Raw genomic sequence first — 17,857 nt, forward strand, 5'->3', positions numbered from 1 at the left:
ATTTCCCCAAAGAAAAGCCTATCGTGCCCTAAAGAGGGCTTATATTGGTCAAAAAGAAAATTCATTTGGATAAAAGGGAAAATTATCATTAATAATTTGATAAAGAAATAATTTGAAAAATATATTTAAGGAGAAATTGAATTTGGGTTTTCCCCCCAAATAGTTTAACTCAACGCCACTTTTGATGGATCCATTTCCCCCATCAAATTGTATATAAAGAGAATCCTTGTGATAGATTATCAAATGAGGAAAAAGACTTGCATCTTTATACTTTGTGGTTCGCATGATTCATATTAATTTGAGGCTCGATACACTTGTGGCTCGTATTTCATTATATTCTATGGTTCAGATCTGATTTGAGTTGTTACATTCTGAGGCTCAATACACCTATGGCACGTATTTCATTATATTCTATGCGTTGAGTTGTTATATTTTGAGGCTCGATACACGTATGGCTCGTATTTCATTATATTCTATGTGTTGAGTTGTTATATTTTGAGGCTCGATACACGTATGGCTCGTATTTAATTATATTTTATGTGTCGGATCATTACAACATTCTATGGCTCACAATTTTTCAATGGCTCGTTAATTGCAATGATCCACATTGCATCATTTGAGGTTCAATATTAACACAGTGATATCACCACCATTGTTATTAGAACCAAACCGGTGATCGAACTGGTAGGTCCCCCAGACCGAGAACTGGTCAAAGCTAGACAAAAACCAGCAAAAAAAACCAGACTAAAATACTAGTCAACCAAAAACAAATAAAAATTCAAATTTTCAAGAAAACCACATATATTCATGTGCACCCATATGAATCCAAAACATTTATACACAAATAAGTAAAAGGTCTCATTTGTAGAGTATGTAAAGGTGCACATAACCAAAATAACACCGAGTGCAATTCGTAGTTGAACTGAAAATACATATAAAAAAAAACAAGACCTAGATGGCCTATAACATCCAAAAAAATCATGCTACAATAAATACCTATATATCATCAAATTCTTTGCCTATATTGGGATTTTTATCATCAATATCACCCTCTAAGCATTAAATTAAGATAAAAAATGCTTAGCATGTCAATTCAATAGTTTGATTGAGTGTGGGTACATTTTTAGTAGCATCATGAAAGAAGAGTTCAACAAAAAATGCCACTAACATCAAGGTACATAGCGGGATGGGTGCTCTTTATTGAATGCTGGTCTGATACCCTCATATATGTCAAAATCCAGTGGAAACATTGCATTACCCCCGATCTTGAAATCCTGAAAAAAACTATCAAGTCTGCTAGATTTTGAGCGTGATCTAAAATTCTACTTTCTCCATATGAAATCCAATGAGGTCGGAACCACTCTCAAACATCCCGAGTCATTTCATGGTAATGTTAAAAATTCAAGTAAAAGGATGAAAACAAAAGATAAATGAGAATGTCACTTTTACTTTAAGTATTTAACATTACCATGAATTGCATAGCAATAGGAGGGCCATAGGCTTGAATATTAAGCACCTATTGTGGGGTAGTGCCCAACCACGACAAAAATTAAAAAAAAAAAAAATCAAAACATACCTCACTTGTTGCGTTCTACCAGGATTTAGTGAACCAGTACCGAATTGGTTAGTTCAGTGAAAATGGTTGGTTTAGTACTGAACTGACTTGTTCCATTATATAACTAGCCAAAAAAGGTTCAAATCATTTGTCCAAACCAGCAAAAAATGGTTCAAATCATTGGTCCGAACCAAATGTTTCCTCAAAACGGTCAAACCAGCTGGTTCAGATTGGTTTGGTTTGGTCCTAATAACACTGATCACCGCTGTAATAATTCTATGGTTCACATTATAGGGGCATTGTATCACATATTTTGTGGCATAAATTTTATATTATGTGGTTTGTGTGCTTTGTGTGGTTTATAAGGTTCACATTTGGTTTGTTGACATCTCTTGTGGAAGGCATTTTATATTTTGTGGCTCACGTGGTTTATAAGGTTCACATTTGATTCGTTGACATATCCTACGGCATGCATTTTATATTTTGTGGCTCACGTGGTTTATAAGGCTCACATTTGGTTCATTGACATCACTCAGTGTATTTCTCTATTCATAGTGACATCAGTGGCATCAATCTATACACATGTGATATCGCATTAGTCTGGCATTACTTTTACAGTAATACTCTAAGACTCGGTCTCATATACTCAAAGGGGCTCAACAGTACATAACAACTCAAATCCATTTTTTTGGTTCGCATTATTACTCTTTGTGGTTTGTTCTATCACCTGTAGCTTGATTCTATTCTCCATGGTTTGAATTGTTATTCTTTGTGATTGCAGTTTATGGTTCTCATATGGCACAACAACCTTGATGATCTTTATGATAGTAAATCAGTGATATATGACAGTGAACAGTAACACGGTTGACAGTGATTTTGAGAAACCTAGTATGGGCAGTGACCTTGAGTGATATTAGTGTATGATATGTGATAGTGATGTATATGTATAACAATGACCTTGAGACAATCACCTTGACTATGGTAGTGACCTCGTTGCGTAACAATGACTTTGATGAGTGACAGTAAACAATGACCTTTCTATTATGATCTATGATGACAATGAGATATATGATGACAAAGACCATGCTCTTATGATGATAGTGAGATATGTGATGATAATGACCATGCTCTTATGATGACATGGACCTTTCTCTTACGATACATGATAGCAATGATGACACTTGACAACGATTATGTTCCTTGATAGTGAAGATCCTTGATATTGATGACACTTATTGCAGTGGCATGGATGATGCTACTTGAGATAGTGATATGATGGCAACTCCCTTAGACTTAATTGATTATTAGAGGTCATATTGTTCAGTTCACAAACAAAGTTGTGAATTGACTTGGGTTGGCTCTAGGAGGCCTAATGTGATTGTTGTATCTCATTCTTATTGTACTTTGTATCTTAGCTAAAAAATTGATGAATATCTAATAGAAGAAGAATCTGTTGGATTTCCCCCCTTGTGGGGTTTTTCCTTGGTCTCTGACCTAAATCCTGGTGTCCCTATTGTGCTTGCTTTTCTTCTACTGTTCTTTTATTGTTTTTTTGCTTTGTCGATATTATTGTTCTCTCTGCATAATATTTCTAATAATTATATGATGTCATGGGGTGAATGTAATGTGAAAATGTTGAAAAGCTTATAAATGCAATCATCTACAACAAAGAACAATCTACCCCTAAAAATTAACATGGTATTAGAGCTGGGCTAAGGAAAATTCATTGAGATCACCCCTGTGAAGACACATATGATGTAGTTTATGGGCAAACAGAGTGAAAGGGATGAAGATGGCGAAGACGTAAAAGAATGCTAGGGTTTGAAGGAAAACCTAGGAAGCCTTTGTTTTTGCAAACAAAAGCTATGGTTTGGGAGAAACCCTAGGAGTGGCCTTGATATGGAAAATGACTTGGTATGATTCAAAAAATTTCAAGAGGTTGCATTTCTTCTAAAGATGACACTATCATATGGTTGATGGACAAAGTGACTCATGGAGGCAGGATCAAGAGGAAGTTGATAGCTTCTTACAATCCCCAGGAAAGATAAGTACTTTCAAGAACCTGCGTTATCTTCTGCTCTTGTTTTATCATTCTAGACTATTGTTTATTCTTCTTGCATGAATGTTTGAATGATTCTTTCACTAACTTCTTAGATGAGAATGTGATCAAAGAAAGAAGATCATAAGGATCATAAGGATGCAGGGCAGTACAAGAAGAGTAAGGTCCAAGAGGGAGCTGTTGTAAGATAATGAAGAAGCTACTCTCCTATCTAGAAAATGGATGATAGTCCTGCCTCATGGGACCTGGCATGCTTGGATTGATGGACATCTAATGCAAACTCCAACCTATCTTCAAGTTAAAGGTATGTATTTGATATTTGATTTGATATTCTAATTTATTCCTGATAGGATCAGATCATCTTAGTATTCAGTGCCAAAGGGAGCTGACCTCTGAGCCCAAATGATCAACATCTCGAGATTGGTGATGAGAAATTCATTCTTAAGGGAAGTATGCTTCCTAAGACTTGGCATGATGAGTTACACTAAAGTAGTTCAGAGAGATTCCTCTTTAGGTTTAGATTTTGATGGATCCCATAACGAGATGACAGTGAGATGAATTCTTGCTTTGACTCATAGATATGTATATTGGGTTGTTGCTAAACATGTGCCGAAATATCTACATGAAACTATTAATCATGAGCTGAGATACACTGCTGGAAACTCAATAGATATATTGATGTTAACTAAGACTGAAAAATTTTGTTGACAGGAAAAGCACATTTGAGTTTTGCTATAGCTTGGGGTTTGTCATGATTTCTTGGATGAGCCGGAAACAAAAGTTTGTTGATTTAAGTACGATTGAGGCAGAGCAAATTATTGAGGTAGTTCGATTGAGAAAGCTCTTTGGAGAGCTGTTTGAGCATGTGCTAGGGCACGACTATGATATATTGCAATAGTAAGAGTGGGATCTAACTTTTGGAGAATCTCATGTTTTACGATTAGTCCAAGTATATTATATTAGATATCACTATATTTATGCTCTATGGTGTAAAGAGGAGCAATAAGGCTCCTCTTGATGAGAAGATAGTTGACATTATTATTAATCCTTTGCCAAAAGTGAATTTTTTGGTCTTCAGAGAGCAACTTGGACTGGGGGATGTTCCCTCCTATGAAAGGGTCACGGTTGATCAAGAACAATGAGCTATGTTCTTCCCCCCCCCCCATGTTTGAGCTCCCAAGGAGAGGAATTGAGTTGGAGCACTCCTAGGGTTAAGGGAACTCTAGAAAATAGGTGTGAGTGATCCTTACCCTTACCAATAAGTTTTATCTTTCCTATTGTCATTGGATATAGGGTGGCATATTTATCTCCCCTATGATGATTCTTCTTCTTTAGATCGAGACATCATTGTTCAACTGATGATCAAAGGAGACAAGTTGAGATAAGAAATGATGAGATGGATGTCTTGTTGATTAAGTTGGGATAAAGGTCATGAAACATGACTCGGTGACTAGTAGGGTTTAGAGGGTCTAATCTATCTCCCCTATCATTGGTTGTGGATTCTTCTTCTTTTATGAGACAAGATGAAATGAGATGAGACAAAATGAGTTGATATGAAACGAGATGAGACATGAAGTAGAAATGACAAGACATCCGAGATGAGACTTATGATACAGATGGAAATTCCTCCCTTGCTGAGAACGAGTGTTGAAATTTGGGAACCTTCAAGATGAATTTCCCCAAAGGGAAACCCAACTACCCCAAGGAAAACCCAACTTCCCCAAAGGAAAGCCTATCGTGCCCTAAGAGGACTTATATTGGTTAAAGGGAAAATTTATTTGGATAAAAGGGAAATATTATTGTTATTAATTTGATAAATAAATTACGTGAAAAATATATTTAAGAAGAAATTGAATTTGGGTTTTCCTCAAATAGTTAAAGTCGGCTCTACTTTTGATGGATCTATTTCCCCATCAAATTGTATTTAAAGGGAATCCTTCTCATAGATTATCAAATGAGGAAAAAGGCTCTCATCCTTATACTTCGTGGTTCACATGATTCGTATTAATCTAATGATCGATACTCTAATGGCTCGTATTTCATTATATTCTATGGTTCAGATCTAATCTGAGATGTTACACTCTGAGGCTCGATAAACCTATGGCTTGTATTTCATTGTATTCTATGAGTCAAATCATTACAATGTTTTGTGGCTTTCATTTGTTCGATGGCTCGTTAATTACAATGATCCACATTGCATCATTTGAGGTTCGATATTAACACAATGGTATCATGACCGCTATAACTCTCTGGTTCACATTACAGTGGCATCGTATCACATATTCTGTGGCAAGCATTTTATATAGGTTCACATTTGGTTTGTTGAAATATCACGTGGCACACATTTTATATTTTGTGGCTCGCATGGTTTATAATGTTCGCATTTGGTTCGTTGACATATCGTGTGGCATGCATTTTATATTTTGTGCATCACGTGGTTTGTTAACATTGCTCAGTAGCTTGCTCTATTCATAGTGACATCAGTGGCATCGATCTATACACAAGTGACATCACACTATGGTGGTGTTACTTTTACACTAATACTCGGAGAATCTCGGTCTCATATACCCTGAGGGGCTCGACAATACATAGTAGCTTAGATCTATTTTGATGGTTCACATTGTTACTCTTTGTGGTTTGTTCTATCACTTGTAGCTTGGTTTTATTCTCCATGATTCAAATTTTTATTCTTTGTGAGTGCAGTTTATAGAAATTATCATATGGCACAACAATCTTAATGATCTTTATTATAGTAAGTCAGTGATATATGACAATGAACAAGTAACCTTGTTCATAGTGATTTTGAGAAATCTAGTATGGCATTGACCTTGAGTGATATTGATGTATGAGATGTGACAATGATGTATAACAGTGACCTTGAGACAATCGCCTTGACTATGGCAGTGACCTCGTTGCATAATAGTGAATTTGATGAGGAACAGTGAACAATGACCTTGCTATTATGATATAAGATGATAGAGACCATGGCCTCAAAGACCATGCTCTTATGATGACAATGAGATATATCATGACAATGCCCATGCTCTTGTGATGACAATGAGATATATGATGACAATGACCATGCCCTTATGATGACAAGGACCTTGCTTTTATGATACATGACACTAATGATGACATTTGACAGTGATGATGTTCCTTGATAGTGAAGACTCCTAATATTGATGACACTTATTGCAGTGACATGGGTGATGCTACTTGAGACAATGATATGATAGCAACTCTCATGGACTTGTTTGATTATCGGAGGTCAGATTGTTCAGTTCGCAAACAAAGTTGTGAACTGACTTGGGTTGGCTCTAGGAGGCATGATGTGATTGTTGTATCCCATTCATATTCTAATTTGTATCTCAGTTGAACAATTGATGAATATGTAGTGGAAGAAGAATCTGGTTGGATTTTCCCCCTTGTAGGGTTTTTTCCTGGTCTCTAACCTAAATCCTGATGTCTCTATTGTGCTTGCTTTTCTTCTACTTTTCCGCTGCATTTTTGATGTTATTTTTCTCTCTACCTAATTACTAATGATGATATGATATTGCAGGGTGAATGTAATGTGAAAATGTTGAAAATTTTATAAATGCAATTATCTACAATAGAGAACAATCTAGCCCTAAAAATTAACAGATACCAAGGAATACTTTAAGGACAATTTTATCCTAAAGTTTAGAAACCTTGGCAAATCTTACTAGTCCCTAATATTTGGCAAAACTTTTTAAAAAATATTTATATTTCTAATGATTTTGTACTAGTCTATATAAATTAAAATGTGGGTGAATCATTTTTAGAAAAAATGGAAATTGGCGAATCATTTTTTTTAAAAGACATGGAAAATTAGCCCATCTGTGAATATTAGCCCCTAAAAATTTCCCTGATAGATACTAGTGAAATTTGCCACAAAAGCTTGCATTAGGCCTCAACTATTATTGCCTTAGAACTAGTGTGAAGTGCCTTAGAATGTCCAATGAATGTCCATAGAGAAGCCTCAGGGATGGGCCAAATTTATGCCTCAAGAAAATTTACTTCCCAATGAAACCCTCAGACCTGTCATGATAGCCACCATATAATAAAACATCCATCTTCCATTAACATCATAGTTTGGGGCTTTTTGACCAAATTTTGGGGTTTCAATTTTGAACAACTATATCTCCTCAACTGTGAGGAGTTATGTGGTGTGCCACCTACTATTGGAATGAACACGGAGAGATCTATCAATTGATGATGTTCTCGCTTGAAATTGCACTAATATTTTTATCCAAAATTTTCATCAAAAGCAAGGTAGCATGACCACGCCGCATGAGCTTCTCATCCTTCCAAGTCTTATTGTTCATTGGAGCTTCTAATCAATGTTTCCTTAGACGAATATTGAGAATGTTCATGGCTTGATGTTCACATCATTGACAACGTCATTCAAAATTCTCCCCCTTTGTCATTGATGGAAACACACATACTCCCCTTGTGATTACTACTCCCCCTGTCTTCATGCTTCTAATATTCTTCTCTTGATTTTTCCCCCCCTTTGACGTCAATGGCCCTTGATGAAATATCTAACTTCCTGTAATATGCCTTTGTTGGTTTGGATTTTCTCTCCCTGACATGCTATGCCTCTCACGACTTGCCACAATTGATTCCACCTGTCAATATGCATTACTAAGAACCATGATTCCTTCTACGATTCCGTCCATGACTTTTCTTTTAAAATCTTCTACAAGGCTAACTAATCTACCCACAATATTGATTACTGCTTTGGTGGCTTCTTCACATCTACCATTCCAAATCAACCTACTAAAGGATAGATCTTCAAATTTGCAACCACTGCTACTTAGACTCCCCCTCTTCAACATTCACAGGACAGGGAGTCTCCAAGCTAGATTTTTAGAACGATATATGAATCTGCTTTGTTGTAGGATTATTCTGAACCTTGACATCTTCCATCTCATTGGTGGACTCATCACGACCTTTTGACTTTACAAAACTTGAGAGAATAACCACTAGGAATTCTTCATTCACTCGATCTTCTTTATTTTGCTTTCTTCTCTAAATCTCCTTGTGCCTGATAATATAGTTCTCATTCATGGAAGATCCCATCATGTATCTGAAATCAAGAGCTATATGTCCATAGTTATGGTATTTGAAGCATTCAATCTTGAAACCGAAGAATCTGTTTGGATATGCCTTATGATCCTGCAAAATTGATTCTAGTGTTTTGATAATGACCTTGATAATCATTCTTGTCATAAGCTCGGCAATCCCTACCCTTATGCCCAAAGTTAGTACATGAAAAGAAATAACCATAAAACATACTAGGGTACCTGGATGAATTGTCTTGTCTTGAAGATCTTCTAAAGATATTCTTTCTTGGAGGAGGTACAACCCTTTGTTAGGCATTACTTCTTGGAGTAACAACATTTTCAACCTTCTTCTATCCTTCACTTTAATTTGGCCTTTGAAGGATTTTGTTATTAGGCTTCTTGTCAACCTTGCTTTCTGGGGTCTTGGACCTTCACCTGCTTCTTTGGCCTTCATCTTCAATTGAGTAATTTTTTGATCCTTGTCATTAATGACATGGTTTTTCCTTTCGACATCTTGCAATTGCTCCTTCTACCATTTCTTGAACTAGTTCATTTCATCTAGAGTGTTATCAAGTTCCTTCTTCTTTTGTCGAAATTTTGTCTTGTACTTTTGAACAGATTCCTCTAATTGCTTTATGAATATTTTTTCTTTCTTCTTTGCTTCCTCCACTTGGAGTCTTAGAAGGACAAGTTCTTCTTCGAGTATTTGATTTCGCTTCCTTGCTTCGTCAATATCACATAAGGTGCTAATCAATTCTCCTTCTATGTCAACTACTACTACTTCTTTGTCACCTACCTCATATGAATCACAATCATCATCATCATCATCTTCATCTTGACCTGCATGCTTCTTTGAGTAGACACTGTGAAGCTTTTTCGAAAAGCCTTTTGGTTGATGAGAATTGATCCACTTTGTCTTTCATAGAATCTGGCAGAGCACTAAGAATGAAATTCATGGCTTTTGTATTGAACCTTCTAGATTTGTTGGTAGATGTGTCTCCAAAAACAACAAAGTGCCATACATCATATCCATGAACTTTCAAACAAGCTTCCATTCTGGATTCCCATATATCATATTTGGTTTCATCGAACTTAAGAGCTAGACCAACTGGATTCTCTTCATCAGTTGTAACAGATTTTGAGACTACCACAATACCAGAGACTTCCTTTGATTCCTTTGAAAGTTTGGTGGCATGTTTCCTTGACCTTCCCATCTTGATTCACCTAAGATCTACCTCCCAGTTGTTATGCTGCAACCACAGGAACCTGTGATACCGATTGTTCGAAATATTGAGAGGGGGGTGAATTAGTGTTTCACATCCTTTAGTTAATTTTAACTTCACAAAGCATTGATTGCCATTAGCATTAGATCAAAACATAAATCAGCAACACCATTCAATAATGCACAACATCAAAGATAGTACATGAGATTTTTAAGTGGAAACCCTTCTAGGAGAAAAATCGTTGAACACTTTTAATATGGGTTTTAATGATTACATCAATAGAAAGCTCCAACTTCCGAGATTCTCTAGCAAAAACTAGAAGGAGGCTCCACCCCCCTGATGGGAGTCAACTCCTAAGAAAAACTTCTAAAAGGGAGCATTATGGAAAAGTGCTTCCTGAACTCTCCTTTGCGAGTGCACTTTTAGAGTGAAGTGCTTATGGGAGGTTGGAACTCCCCCTCGGCATACGTTTGAACCAGTCAAACTAGCTCATTTGGCCCTAGTCAAACCGGTTGAACCAGCCAATTTAATAGGCCGACTCAGTTCACAACACGGTTTAGGCTGTCCAACGGGTGAACTGGTCAAAGCGGCTGGCTTTGGTTCCAGTTTGGTTGGTTTCAAAAACACTGCAAATTACTACCTTTTGTAGTAACCCAACATTGTGGAAAACAATTTTCGCTGTTCATGTTTGGCCCTTCTAATGTTGTATTTTCAGACTCTTCGATAGATGTGCTTTTGGTGGTAGTCTCAGTGATACCACTGTAGCAAGGAAGCACATTTGTCTCTTTAAGGTTAGATTGAGCTTTCTGGTCAATTAGTAAAAATGTGGTGATGCCCAAGAAGGGTATTGGTTTGAACCAAACCACATTGAGAGGCCCATGTTGGTGGTGGAAAGGTAATGATATCTAAGAAAAGTCTTAACTTAGAACTTTCCATCTACTTGGATGGCTAATTCCTTGGAAACCTTCACCCCAACCAAATGTTCTGCCCTCCGCTAAATTGATGCTATTTTAATTAAACTATAAAATAAGATAGGATAAGATGTCCAATCTTTGTTTCAATGTTCCTTTTACCTATCAATATCCCATCAGAACTTGAGAGTCGGTGAAAATGTTGATCTAGCTTAGTTTAGTTTTATCACCCATTTGATTTTGATAAGACGTTGAAGTGTTGCAGAACTTTTAAGTACAACGCCTAACCAGCCATCCCCAGGGTATTTAATGCCCGGGGATATGCACGCTGGTTAACGCGATAACACGGGAGCGGGCAGTTTCGGCCTTAAATAATATTTTGCCTTTCGCGTGTTATCGGGCTAAGCTGCGTGCATATCCCCGGGCATTAAATACCCTGGGGATGGCTGGTTAGGCGTAGCCACTTAAAAGTAGCTTAAATTAGCTACTTCATAACTATAGGCTACATTGACCATTGGGTGAAGGGTTGAATAGCAATTAAGGGTGGCTTTACTTAGGCAGGAAACGGTGAAGGATTCATGAGTAGTTTTTGTATTAGCTTGTTTTTTAGCAATTATTTTGATGTAATTGTGTCCATAACAGGTGCATTTGTAGGAAACTGCTTGTAATATTTTTAGATTAGTTGTTAAAATGCATAGGCGTCCTTTTTCAAACTATGCATAGGCGTTGTTAAAATGAATGCTACTATAATTTGTATAGTTTTGTGAACTATACAGTTTACTCCTTAAAAAATGATAATTTGAGGACTGGATTGTTAATCACCTGATAATTTGGTTCTTCAAAAAGATGTTTGTTCTTTCGGCAGAAGATTAGGTGCCCAGTAACCGTGCTTTTCTTAGTTGTCCTAAGGGTTTCAGAGCCTTATGGATCTTCAGATGTAGGGTTTTCCAAAGGGAATCTTAAAGGACCTACTCCTTGTGAAATATGATGCCGAGTTTATTTGCAAGGGTTTCCATCCTGGCTCAGTATTTTAGAAGTTGATGTTTATTTTTAAGTATAAATTATTAAATACTAGTTGGCTGATGATTTCATTCTTCAGACGGATCTTTATTATGCTTACTGTGCCTTCAGTAGAAAGGTATGCTGAACTTACTCTTGTGGTCTACATTATTTTGAAATTGGTTACAAAGTTGGGTCGTCTTTCCAAGCTGGGGTTTATTCAAGTTGTTTGCATTACTTTTGATCTTCCAATGATCCTGGATGACATGTTTGGTTTTTTTTCTCACAGATGTTGTAGAAAAATTGAGTAGTAGCGTAAAGCAAATTGAGGCCATACAATTTATCTATGAATTTGGACTTGTAGAAAAATTTATACCTGTGCCTTTGTTGAAGGCATATCTGAAGGATGAAAAGAAAGCGTCAGAGGAATTAGCAAAAAAGGGAACAGAGTTTGTTTGTTCACAGGTATATTTATTCTTGTGTGTAGGGCATGTTCCTCTCTCAAAGTGTAAAGCTATGAAATATTAACTTGTCTTTCAGACATATGCTCTGAATACTTCCACGTCTTATTGCAGAATACTGGAGATTCAAGATAAATTGCATCGTTGACTACTGTAATTAAGCGTATTGAAGAGCACAAACTTGAATCACAAATGTCTACTAAAGATATTGAAAAACATTTGGCTGAGTTAGAGAAAGCCAAGAAAGAGAGGAAAAGATCTTCAAAATCCATTAAGTCTCAGTCTGAGAAAGCCAAGAAAGAGGGGAAAAGGTCTGTGGAAGCCATTAAGTCTCAAACTGAGAAAGACAAGGAAGAGGGGAAAAGATCTGCAGAAGCCATTAACTCTCAGACTAAATGGGCTCATCCTAGTAATGGTGGTGGTGTTGTTGCTGGTGCTGGCGTTGATGCTGCTTCACTGCTCCATAAACCTTCCCCTCCCAGTTCCTTTTCCCTTCTCAATTCTTCTACACTGCTTCCTAAACATACCTTTTCCATTGCCTTTGCCCATTCCACTTACTCTGACTTACATCGTCCTGCTCCAGTGGCTAGCATCCCATTTTACAATTTACCTGGTCAGGGTATATATGGTAGGGAGAGCCAAGGAATCTATCGATCAGCCTATAATGTTGGAAGCAACCCATCATCTTTGTCAAGATCCCATTTATATCCATCAGACAGTCTACTGTCGTCTTTGTATGGGGTTGGCTCTTTTCATGGATCAGCAGTGGTGTGCCTTCACCATCTTCTTACCGGTCTTCATATTTACATTAAGTTTGCTTTATTTGGTCTTTTGGAAGCCATGTCATGTGCTGCTGATCCTAGCTAAACTACCTTCTAATTGAACATTGAAGTAATCACTTCTCAGCTACAAGTCTAGGAAGCATAATCTTTTCAACTATCCAAGTGTAATTTTTTGTTTTTTCCATGGGATCAGCCAAATAGTTTTGCCAAACTCTGTTTGAAAGTCATTCTTCTTAGTTTTATTTGGATGCTTCAAAGATTTGCATTTGAAAAAGTTACCTGATTTGTTGTAGTGCTCTCTGTAAATGCTAAATATGCTTTTTATGTATTGAAATTGTTTGGTTGCTAGCATATCATGTCATCAATCCCGTGACAAGTTCTGCTTGGCATATATATGCCAAATTTGTATGAATTGATTGTTTGTTGTTAACTGCATAATCCATATGGTCCATTCCAATTTTCAATCGTATGGTCGACCATCTTACCTTTAGGTAGACAAATAATGTCTGAGAAGTAAAGAAGTGATATATAATCTAGTCCTTTGGTTATCTTCTTTCCTGGTTTTGAAAGAGATTTTACAGAATCAATGTGAGTGAACTTCCCTGTATAAGGGACTTCCTTTCTTCCCCATTGGGATCTTCTTCTGTCCAACTTCTATGTGTAACTTTACCAGTCTTCAAATATGTGAAAGTGTGCACACTGTAAGGTGCTTACTCTTTTTTCCCTCTGGAATATTATAAATTCTTGCTTGTTATGAGCATTATTCTTGTGGCACATTCTCACTAGAATTTGTAGGATTTTCAATTGTTCTGTTGCTAAAATGTCTCACTCCACGTTATTTATTTGTTTCCTGGGGATGTGCAGGACAAATTATCCAGTCTGCTGCTATTTATAATCATCGTGTCAATCATGCTTGTTGATTTGTACCGTTTATGTCTGCTTGAAGTTACCTATTATTAAATTACGAAGTCTGCTTGATTTTCTCATGATAGTTTATTCTACATTGTGCAGGTTGGTTCTCATAGTGTGTTCCTTTGGTCTTTTTCCATTATTATGCAAGTTGTCTGCAGGCTTAAATATTTAGACATGAAAATTGAACTTACACTGACATGGGAATAAGCAAATTTCAACTATTTGGATATTTTGTGCCTTTGTGCAGATCATTGTTAGTCAGTGTGTTCTATTGTCTCTTTGAAGAACATTTTTAAGAGGTACCTATTGATTATTTACCCTGCTTGAGATTTGTGCGTAGTTTATATATATTTTATTTGTAGCCTTTGGTGTGATGCCAAATTGTCACAATTCAAGCACACAACGGTAGATATTATATCTCTAATTGGGTCATGGCTGATGGGAACTGACTTGCTTGGAATAGAATTTGCATCACCACAAAAATTAATTTGGATGGTCGAGTTGCCTGAGCTCAATTCGATAGTCTGTTCTATCATTTTCTTTTAGAAACTTCCACTGGACAAATATCAGAGTAGCATAGGATAGGCTGAATGATCTAAACGCTATTCATTCTATTACACCCTCCAACTACAATAAGTTTAGTTGTGTGGTTACTGAATCAGTCCCTTGAGGACTCTTTCTCCTGCGTTGGTATAGACTTTGGATTTCCAAGATTGTGGAACTGTATTATTTTTCAGTTTTCGTTTTTGTAAATGATTTTAAGGTGTTTTCTGTTGTATTGGTAAAACTAGGCATTGAATTTATAAGCTGTATCGGATTCATTCCAGCACAGACGCATCTCACCACAATTTTGTTGACTATAGGACATGGTTTCCAAAGGCCAATTTTAAATTTATTAGAGAAAAGTCATTGCAGTTTTAGGAAAATCTGGGTAAATTTTGACCATGGACATGGATTTTAAAGTCCATATTTAAAATTATTCGAGACAAAGATTTTTGTTCACGGACATGGGTTTTAAAGTCATTACATAAATCTCCTTTACATCGATTTGAGTGGGCTCTTTCAAATTGATTCTTCAGTCGAATTGTATTTTTAAAGCCGCAAGAGAAATCTGTTTTAAAGTGATTCTCCAAAGGGATAGGTTTTTTATTTATTAATAGAATTTTTTAATTTTCCCTAAAATTATTAGGGAAAAAATCTGTTTGGCAACTTGTTAAAAAGAGTTGGCTTTGATTCTATATTGTAGTTGGTTATGAATCTGTCTTGCTTTCACTTTCCAAATGGTTTTAATTTAGTTATTTAATTTATAAATGATATATAATTTATAATTATATATCATTTTCTTTTATATTAAAAATAAGTTTCAATAAATAATTTTAAATAAGATTTATTTTTTAATTAAATAAAATTTTGAGTTGTTTTTCTAAACCATTTTTTCTTGAGAATTGGTAATTTTGATCAGATGAGTTGTGACAAGTTCCAATATATATTTTTAAATAAAATTTATTATTGATTAAATAAATATATGTTTTCTTAAATATTTATTATTTATTAAATAAATATATGTTTTTATTTATGGAGAATTGATAATCACTATTACATTAGATACAATTATTTCATAAATGCCACTAATGGCCTAGTTACAATATGTCCTAGGAGATTTGAACCGACACAACTAGGGAAACAAATTGTTTGCCAAACCATTCGAGCTAAGATTTTTGACTTGAATGAAAATGATTTTAATAATTGTTTTTAAATAAATTTTTTTTTTTATCAAAGTAATTTTTTTATAACAATGTTTTTGAACATTTATACTATGATGTGTTTTCAATATGAAAAATTATGTAAAATTTATAATTATATATCATTCACATATTTAAAATGAATATGATATCTTAATTTCTATCGAAATTTAAAGCTAGGGTTTTTGACTAGTCATAAAATCAATGGCAATGTTATCATATTTATTTTTCAATTGGTACATTAAATATTGGTCAAACTTGTATATAATTGTTGAAATGACACATCAAATTAGTATGAAATTTTATATTTAGAATAGTTGAAATGAATATAAAGTCTTAATTTCTATTGAAATTTGAAGCTATGGTTTTTTACTAGTCATAAAATTAGTAACAATGTTATCATATCTTTTAGTTGGTACATTAACTATTGGTTAAACTTACATATCATTTTTGAATTTATATATCAAATTAGTGTGAAATTTTAGATTTAGAAGAGTTGAAATTTTTTAGATATATCATAACAAGGGTTGGTTGAAAATATAGTTTTGTTAAATTTGGCTACTAAGGCCAAAATTCACCCTGGACATCTCATATGAGGCAACTGATATTTTTATTGGATTCCTCTCTCCGAGAGGTGTAGGATTGATCTAAAGATTATCTCACTCTGACATGTACAAATGGAATTATGAATTTATTTAGTTTATGCACAAATTATCAAGGCCGACCAACAAACTAATATAGGACCAGAAGCCCAATAGTCATGTCTATTTCCTCATCGTTGCATATAAATAGGAGGCTCCTGATTTAGACACTTCACTCGCTCACATATCTCTCTCTCTTTCATTGATTGGGTATAGATTTCTGAAGCAACTCTCCACATGTGCAAAGAAGGGCAGTTTTGTTCTTGCATTGACCAACGTTGACCAAAGTTGCAGGAAGGGTTTTTGACCAGTGTTGATCCAGGTGGATATTGGTGGCCACCTGCCAGGTCCACCTGGACCCCCACCATTGTCTTTCTCAGCATTTTCAGTTTCTTTAATTGTAGCACAGTTTACTATTTTTAGCAGTTTTTCGGGTCCTGAACTTCCGGAGCTGTTTTAAGGCCCTAAACGACGGTTTTTTGGAATTCTGGGGTGATCGAGCCCTACGTTGCCTCCCAAAGTGGTAGTACTCGGATAGATCTTTCTAACGAGCTATCGTACGCGTCAAACGGAGATCGTATGCCAAAGTTACGACCCCGGGAAATTGATGTACCAATTTACCCAAACGGGGCCCACAATTTGGCGTTTCATCTTCTAGGGTTAGGTTTCGGTATGTGAAGGGTTTTCCATTGTTTCTCAACAATAAATAGGCCTTCGAGCCTCATTGTAATACAGTTCAGAACAGTTCAGAGGCATGTAGCCATCACATCTCTTCTCAGAGATAAGCTACCATTGCCCTAGCTAGTTTATTGCCATTTCTGTTTGTAAGCATATGTCAGTATTTTCCGTTAATGAAATGAAGTATTATTTCCGCTGCATCTTTGTGTATATGGTTATCTCTGTAATTTGTTGCGTTCCTGCTTAAATCTGGATCAGTGGTATCAGAGCGGTCTGCTTTTTCTCTGTTTTTCTTTGCATGTCCCCAACAAGGTCGGGATATAAGGAGTTAGGGCTTGAACTGGTTGAACCTTTGCAAGACCAGCCTCGCAAATCCCGACGGCCTCCCATGGCGGACGAGAAGAAAGACGAGGGGGCAGGAGATCCCATCAAAATCTTGCTCGAAGAAGCGCTCGAGCGACAACGGAACGCGATGATGGACAGCTTTGCGCAGATCCTTCAGCGGCTACCCAGAAGCGGCGCATCGGCTTCCAGCAGCTCCTCTGGAAACGCAACACCCTTTAAGGTACAAGTTAATTTTGAAATCCCCATATTCGAGGGTCAGATAGACGCCGATGCCGTAGATAAATGGTTAAATCTGCTAGAGGGTTATTTTTCTGTTCATGAATTTTCGAGTCGGGAAAAGATTGTTTTTGCTCTTCTCAAAGCAGCCCCCCACGTCAAGGACTGGTGGGAAACCTACTGCGAGCAGAAGGATGAAAGTACTGGCTCACTATTTTCAGCCGCACCCACCTGGGATTCGTTCCG

General features: G+C 36.2%; 1 pseudogene across 1 annotated transcript in view; it reads left to right on the top strand.

The window, feature by feature from the left end:
- Nucleotides 1–14,080, top strand: part of LOC149201277 (uncharacterized) — a 73,537-nt pseudogene extending 59,457 nt beyond the window's left edge. Inside the window, exons 2-4 of the transcript XR_016253678.1 lie at nt 12,124–12,299; nt 12,410–12,624; nt 12,706–14,080. The product of XR_016253678.1 is annotated as an uncharacterized LOC149201277 (transcript). The remainder of the gene's footprint in view (nt 1–12,123; nt 12,300–12,409; nt 12,625–12,705) is intronic.
- The last annotated feature ends 3,777 nt before the right edge of the window (nt 14,081–17,857 follow it).

Source organism: Pinus tabuliformis, chromosome 2_1 (genome assembly GCF_031772625.1).
Source record: "Pinus tabuliformis cultivar Carrire ecotype Pingquan chromosome 2_1, CPIR1, whole genome shotgun sequence".
Taxonomy (NCBI): Eukaryota; Viridiplantae; Streptophyta; class Pinopsida; order Pinales; family Pinaceae; genus Pinus; species Pinus tabuliformis.